The 7,833-nt window shown below is 38.2% G+C and overlaps 1 pseudogene; it reads left to right on the top strand.

Moving 5' to 3' along the window:
• The first annotated feature begins 291 nt into the window (after positions 1-291).
• On the top strand, positions 292-1,637 carry LOC104866318 (annotated as a pseudogene).
• Positions 1,638-7,833: the final 6,196 nt, after the last annotated feature.

The following is a 7,833-nucleotide window of genomic DNA, read 5'->3' as shown; positions in this document are numbered from 1 at the left end:
CAGAGAAAGAAAAAAAAGTTGGTAAATAAGCCAGATTAATCTCCTTATAAATCATGTTTAATAAACAAACAAAAATTACACCACCATTTGATTCAACAAAAATACGTTATAGTAGAGAAGATAACTGACCTGACTGAACACAGCTAAGATTTCTCACCTCACTGAAAGTGGTACACTGCTGATTGATCAGAGGACTTATAAAACATTCTTACATAAATACACTCACAAAGAAACACACACACACAAAGCAACCAAAAAACAAAACTATAGAAACTAATATTCAAGTTGAGGATGGCTGGAGTTGAGGGGCACACTGGGCAGCAGGTGTAGCTGGAACCTGTGATGTCTTTGGTCAGCAGATGTACTTGAGGACTTGAGGAGGACTAAGAGCTGGAAAATGAGGTATGCGCTGTCCTGGGCAGCAGAGACTCAGAGAAGTGCTTCTATTTAGGGGAATCAGTAAAGAGACAACCACTCTATGCCTGTAATACCTACACTCCAGAGGGAGAAGAACCAGCAGGAATTTGTTTAGCCTGCTGTTATGAATGTCATGAAGTCATAAACTGTTCAAGCTCTACACAAAAGGATCTTGTATAGAGCTCTTCTTCGTGATGGTGGAAACAGCAAGTTGAAAACTTTGGAATGCAAATTATTTCCTGACAAAGGAAAGGTAAATTCTGGTAATAAGTATAAAGACAACATTTTTTTTTTTGCATTGCACTGCAATTGCAAGTCACCTTATCCTGATCCTGAAGATGAGGTTCCTGATGAGATGATCAAATGTGTATGTGTGAAGACTCATTCCACGAAAAACATCTTAATGCCATTCCCTCTAAGAGTAAGGATTTCCAAGATGTGGCATGTCAGGTGTGTATGAAATCTTTCTTTGGGCTTATGCTGCACACTTATTGGTGATCAAAATATCTGCTTAGGATGATAGATGGGTGCTGAACGTTGAGGGAATAAGTGAAAGGAAGTTATCCATACTGAAAATGGAGATCAAGATAGTATCCTAAAAGATGTTCCAGAACACAGAAAGGATACTGACAAGAAGTAAAAACAGAGCAGGATAATGAGCCATGTAACAGCTTTAGTTCTGAATCTGATCTCTAGACAGCGATTAAGAACCAAAGCTGCCGCACAGAATCACAATCTTGGCTGTAAATTTAAAGCTCAAAGCTAAGCATTTTGTAGCAGAAGACACTGCCACCTATTGGTCCTTGAACTAGTGTAGTGAGTTATACACCTACCAAGATGTAAAAATACATGGAGAGCTAGATGTCCTGCTCCTCACAGATGGATATGACAGCAGTTTGGTTTATGAGAATAAAAGCAAGATTGACCAGGCACCTGAGAGGAGGAGAGGCCTTTTAAGGGATATCCTTAACAGCACTACAGAGTTCAGCAAGTAGAGCTCATTTTTTTAAATGCAATGACTGGAAGACTGAATTTAAAGACTATTTGAAGGTATTTTTTGATGAAGTCATAGTTGTTCAGAGAAAGAACATTCAGCAGCTCTTTGAAGAACAGGGTTTGAAAAACAGGAAAAAAGAAGAATAGGTGGAATGCAGTATTTTTACAGCCAGAGTGAAGTATGGAACTTTTTCATTCAGATCAGTGAAACTGTCACTGATTAAAAGAGGAATATTTCACACCGGGTCCTTTGACCATCCTCCTCTGCAGAGAGGCCTCCTTCTCTGGCCTTCTGCTCACTTCTTTCTCCTTCATTATAGTAGCCGCAATGGTTATGTTGATCTTGAACGCAGCCAGCATCCTTCTTTAACTCAGCTAAATACAGCCCAAGGAATTTAGCTCTCCTGCCTCTGCTCATAAGCTTTAAGAAGTTTGATTTGGTTTTGAGAAAGAAAACTGCTTTCTTGTAAAATGATGTTGTTCTTTAACCTCCGAATGTGTATCTTTTGCTGCAGAGCTGTTGCCTTCCAGGACCTCTGTAGGCAACCTAGAAGGCTAGTTTCCTGTCAGCCTTGGTCTCTTTCCATACCCACCCCACAATCCTGTGTCTTTGGTCAAAGCCTCTTCAAGCTGGCCTGCCCTTCTCCCACCTCCCTACTGTCTGAGGTTTGGGCATGACTTACAAAGGCCTAGGAACTTGGAGTAGCTAGGACTGATGGTTTTATGACTGGAATGTCTGTCGTAGGCGGGAGACTGATGACAGGACTGAGGAAGCAAACTTTTTCTTTTTTTTTACGAATTTTACTAATAAAGTGAGATTTTTCATTCACAATTTTACTGGAACTCAAATACTAGAATTTTAGTACTGTAGTGCTCATAGGGTTTCCTGGGAAAAGACTTCCAGTACACTAGCTCTTTTCTGCTGCCTACAAAATGACCAAGTACCACACTTGTGAAATCTTGGTGGCTTACAAAGACCTCTGGATTTTCTTGTTATTACCAGGCATATTCATAAACATCTAAAATGGATCTATTTTGATATTGTTCTGTTAATGTTATGAAAATGCTATTAGATCCCCAACAAATTATTATCTTTTCCTTAAATCTGTGTTGAAGACAAAAGACACTGACTTAGCTACTTGTAGGGGGCAGGGGGCAAGGAATGCCCTGTTTTGGAAGAGATAGACTCGGTGGAAGATTCCAAACAAGGCCCTGGGCTGCACGAATGATGAGTTTATGGATACAAATCTAACATCAATAGCTATTTCTTGATGACTGAGATCTTCTTCTGAGGATACTCATGGAATGCTATATAAAAACCATGTTTTTGAGGGGAAGTCCCCTCAGTTGGTATAAAATCTCTTTAAAGCCCAGTTTGTCTGGAAAAAACTTTCGGATAAACATGGAGCCCTCAGTTCCTTCTAACAATCCTCAGTCACCTCATCTGTAAGGTAGGAGCGATAGCAATATAGACTTTATGGGGCTGTTAAGATGAAATGGATTAATAAGTGAGTATATATAAAATATTAGATAAACATTAGTTTAAATTGCTATGTAATTAAAATATATTTGAAATATGATCTTCCAAAGTATCAATTAAGGGCTCAATACCTAGAAAACTGACATTTCAAAAGCATTGCTCTATCAGTGGTATTAATCTCTTTCTTGTCTATACCAAATCACCTTTCTACTGCAAACAGCAGTGATTCTTACAGAATAAGATCTTTATCAAAAGCAAAGAGGCCTAGGAAGAAGGTAGGGAGCTATGCCAACGATCTGTCCCTTTATCATCCCCGAAGAGATAAAGAAGGCATTTGTGAAGCATTAGCTACACCACCCATAAATCTAAGCTCCTCTCACATGGGACTTATAATGTGACCGTGACATCTGAAGAATAATGGTGTCATCTGCTTAAGCCCTATGCATGGCAGTCATCCCAGAATTAACACTGAAAGTTAAGACTGCTGAAGAAGCAGTGACCACTCTGAATCAGTTCCAGGTATTCTGATGACAATCCCTGAGGTGTAATTCAGACAGCAAATTCTATGGTCCTTGTTTCAATGGCTTTATGTAGTTTTAAAGGGATGGTATTTCTCTTTTTTCCCTCAAGGAAAGCAAATTTAACATTGTATAGTGGTTTAAATGTGGGTTCTAGAGCATTAGAAGAAAATCGGAATTGAGTGTTAGTTTTGATTAAAGTAGAAGGTTTTTTTTTCTTATTTTAGATTAAACTGCCTAGTTATTGACTAAGGGGATTGAGGTGTTGTTGTTTAATCATTTGTTCTTCTAAGGAGGAAATACTTCAGATCCTAATGATGTTAAAAATATTTTTAAAATGAAACTAGCCAAAAAACACCAAATGAAGCTTATACCAAGGAGAATGTGCTCCAAATCACTGCAAAACTCCTATTAAAGAAAAGCCTCGGCAGAGAAAAAACAGTTCCCTGAAAAAGCAAGATAAACCATCAGCATATAACAAATAATTTCCTGATATTCTAATGATAAAGGATGCTAGACAGTCAATGAGGTCTCAAGGATTCTGAAACAAGACATCTGGAAATATGCCTAATTCTTGCTATACTGCAAAGCAACCACCCAGAGACTTCTAAGGGGTTTCACCCTGGAAAGGATAAGAATTCTAGCAGAGAGGCTGACATGGGCTTGGCTTCCCTCAGGCAAGTGTATATAGAAGTTCTGCCACCCGTTGATTCACCATATTAGGTATTATGGGTGGAAGAGGCAACAGAGAAAACTTGCTTTTCTGGAACTTGATGTATATGGTTCACACATTACATAGAAGATTATAATTTCTTTAACTCCCTCTTTTTCCCTTTCTCTTTCTTTCCTTTCCTTTCTTTCTCCTTCCTTCCTTCCTCCCTTCCTTCCTTCCTTCCTCCCTTCCTTCCTTCCTTCCTCCCTTCCTTCCTTCTTGTATGGGAGATTGAACCCAAGAACTCTGCCCTCAGCTACATACCCAGTGCTCCACCCCACTTTTGTGACAGGTTCTCACTCAGCACTAAGCTGCCCAGATGGACTTGAACTTGTAGTCTTCTTGCCTCAGCCTCCCAGAGTGCTGGGATAATGGGCCCATACAGCCATATCCAGCCTTAACATTCTCAATTGAAATTCCAAGACTATTGCCAATAACTTTCAAATAACATGCTTTTTAGTAATATTTAGATATTTTATTTTGAACCCTCACGTTGGCTGTGGAATACTTTTTGGGGGCGATTTCTGAGTAGAGAGACATGGGGAAAATGATGAAAGAAGGCAGTTAGTTCTCGGTTATTAAGGCAAACGGCCATTTTTCTTGTTTGCTTATTTACAACCTCATTGCAAAATCCCCTAAGATATTCAAGTGCTAAGAATTGTCATTTCCTTTGAAACAAAGAAAGGAGAAGGGGGGGAGGGTTAAGAAACTACAGGTTTCTATCTGATGTGTGAACCTTATACTTTTGATATGAAGTTGACTCCAGTGTTACTTTAAAAGCCCAATATGTCAAGGGACACCCTCATCTGGCTTTGATCTAACCCGATTCAACAATCTAAAGACAGATTAAGTAGAAATATCATCTCTGGAGCTTTTAAGGATTGTTAAGAAGGATTGACTGTGTTTCTTGATAAAGTTTCCAAATAATTGCTTCTTCCCACCAGCCCTCTTCACCTCTTTCACACATTTAGCTCCTTTTCTTTCCTGTAACTCCTTTCTGATCTTCCCCTAACTTGTCCTACACTTGAAACCTATACTTCTTTCTCTGAGATTCCCATCACAGCAGTCAGATAAGCACTGCAGTATGGCTTAAATATCAGTCAGTCACCACATTTAAAGCAGTCTCGGTCCTCTATACAGCCTAATAACAATCTATTATTGATGTTTTTTACTCAGTAAAACATGTTAATAATTTTCTAAAGAACTAGAGACAAACCTCAAAAAAAAAAAAAGAAATAAAAGCATGTAAATATACCATCTTTCCAGAAAATCATCACAATATTTTTAAATGTGTCTTTAAATCATGCATACATGTTTTAAAATTGAATAATAATGTATTCCTACATATTGCTTTTTTACTTAATGGCCATTCAACTTTTTTCATAGTATTCAAAACAATATAATTTTATTTTTCCATTTGAATTTAACAAGACGTTGCATTAGAGGGGCCATGTACAATACTACATTAGACAACAGGTACCACAGGAGAACAAGTCAACGCCAGCTCTGCTCACAAACACAAAAGTACAAGCCAGGGAAGTGCTAAAAGGGGGTGGCTGAGTGTTACAGAGACAAATAACTAAGAGATTAAACCAGAAGTTACAGCTGGGCGTGGTGGCGCATGCCTGTAATCCCAGAACTCAGGAGGCTGAGGCAGGAGGATCGCTGTGAGTTCGAGACCAGCCTGGGCTACATAGTGTGTTCCAGGTCAGTCTCAACTACATAGTGAGACCCTGTCTCAAAAAATAAATAAATTTAAAATAAATAAATAAATAATAAACCAGAAGTTAGAGGAAGCTTCCCAAGGAAGTAACTCAGCCTACTAATGAGTGTGTATGCCTTCCAGGGTATAGATGAACCTATCGACACTATCTCCTCATATTGGTGATTTCTCCACATAGCTAATCTGCCAGGTATTCATACCTGCTTTGGTGCCATGCTTTACAACTTGTCCTCGCCATCTGATGTGGATAGGTTTGCTTTGTTGCTTTACTGATCAAGAGAGGATTTGCTTGTCTAACAGGTGTTTTCTAGGATCCCAGGCTGTGATAAAAATGATTTATAAAGTAGTGTCTGAATATTTCTGTGGTCCATCTACAACTTCATAGCTGTGTACTCAGGTCACTGCAGGCACAATGGAGTTTATATAACTCCAGCTATATAAAAGACACTGGGGATAGTATCTTTACCTCTCTCAGCCTCTTTCCTCATCATTAAAACAAGGGTAACTATTCTACCTCATACATTTGTTGTAAGGATCAAGTTAGAAAATGTAATGTCTGGATTAAATTTAACATTATTATTTATACATTTTGGGCAAACATGGTAGAGAAAGAGAGGTAGAAACTTAGTATCTCACACAGTTTCCTCATATTCCCAAGGGATCAGTTGTTTCCTGTCATCAAAGTAGTTTCCAGATTGTTCCTAGCACCTCTGGACTGAGGGTACCACTTCCAAGAGAGGTCGCAGGGTCTTTCTTTGCTACATTGTAGATCACTCCTCTCCTTGAAGGGTTTCCTTTCTTTGCTACTTCATGTTATTGCTCCTCTTGTCTTCACAGTTTCAACTCATTTCTTTCAGGAAATATTCTGGTGAGAGACACTTTCATCTGACATCAGCCAACTACTGCACAATAAAAGCACTGTTTCTCAGATCAAGAAATTCTCAGAATCCTACCTCAAAAGCCATCTTCTATGCTATATCTGCTCTTTGCTTTCCCTCGTCTATCAGTAGAATCTAGACCTAAATATACTCTTTCTTTTTCATTTCTGTTTTGTTCTGTAGGATTTCCTGTTTACATGATATATTTTCTTCTGCCTACTGAATGTTCATTATTGATTTTATATTTAGACAGAAAAGATAAATGAAAAAAAAGATGTGTAATATTCAGTTCAAAAAACATCCTGGATATCACAATATACTGGGAAGTCTTGGTCTGGGGTGTATATTTTACAACTGTAATTACTGGAGTAAATACTTCCTTGCTTTTATATGGGACTTAGGAAAGCAGAGAAGTAGTTTTTTTTTGTTGTTGTTGTTGTTTTTTCAGCTTTAATTGAGTTTATTGGTACATTTTAGGGATACAGTACAGTTACATTCATTGTTGGGATCTTGTACCTCTACATGACAAGTCTTGATTCTCATTTTTTCCCCTTACCTCTGCCCTCCTTCACCCCCTCCTCCCCTCCCCATCTATACAAATACTTTATTTTCATCTTTTCATTCTCTCAGATTTTTTTCTTTTCCCTTTTTACTCTTCCCCTACCCATCCCACCTTCCCTACACCTTTAGCTCCTTTCTTCCCATTTCTAAATGTCAGTAATCTTATTAGAATCTTATGTATTGTTGCAGATTATTCACACCAGGGAAACTATCCAGTATTTACACGTGTGACTTATTTCTTTCCAAGAGAACTAAAAGAATCATACCACAGAGAAGTATGTGCACCCATGTTTATAGCCGCACAGTTTGTAATAGCTAAATCTTGGAAACAGCCCATTTTCCCATCCGTTGGAAACTGGATAAAGAAGATGTGGTTTTTCTATAAAGTGGAATATTACTCAGCCATAAAGAATGAGAAAATAGATTCATTCATAGGAAAATGGATACATATTGAAGAGAAGTAGTTTTTAAAAAATATTTTCTCTTGAGCATTGAGAAACATGGGACTTAGAGACTTGTCTTCCTACCATTTCCGAGGGTGGAATCCT

Source organism: Fukomys damarensis, unplaced genomic scaffold, assembly GCF_012274545.1.
Source record: "Fukomys damarensis isolate Sample0158 unplaced genomic scaffold, DMR_v1.0_HiC HiC_scaffold_24, whole genome shotgun sequence".
Lineage (NCBI taxonomy): Eukaryota > Metazoa > Chordata > Mammalia > Rodentia > Bathyergidae > Fukomys > Fukomys damarensis.
Note: the sequence above shows the minus strand (reverse complement) of the source record. Positions and strands in the feature narration are given on the sequence as shown.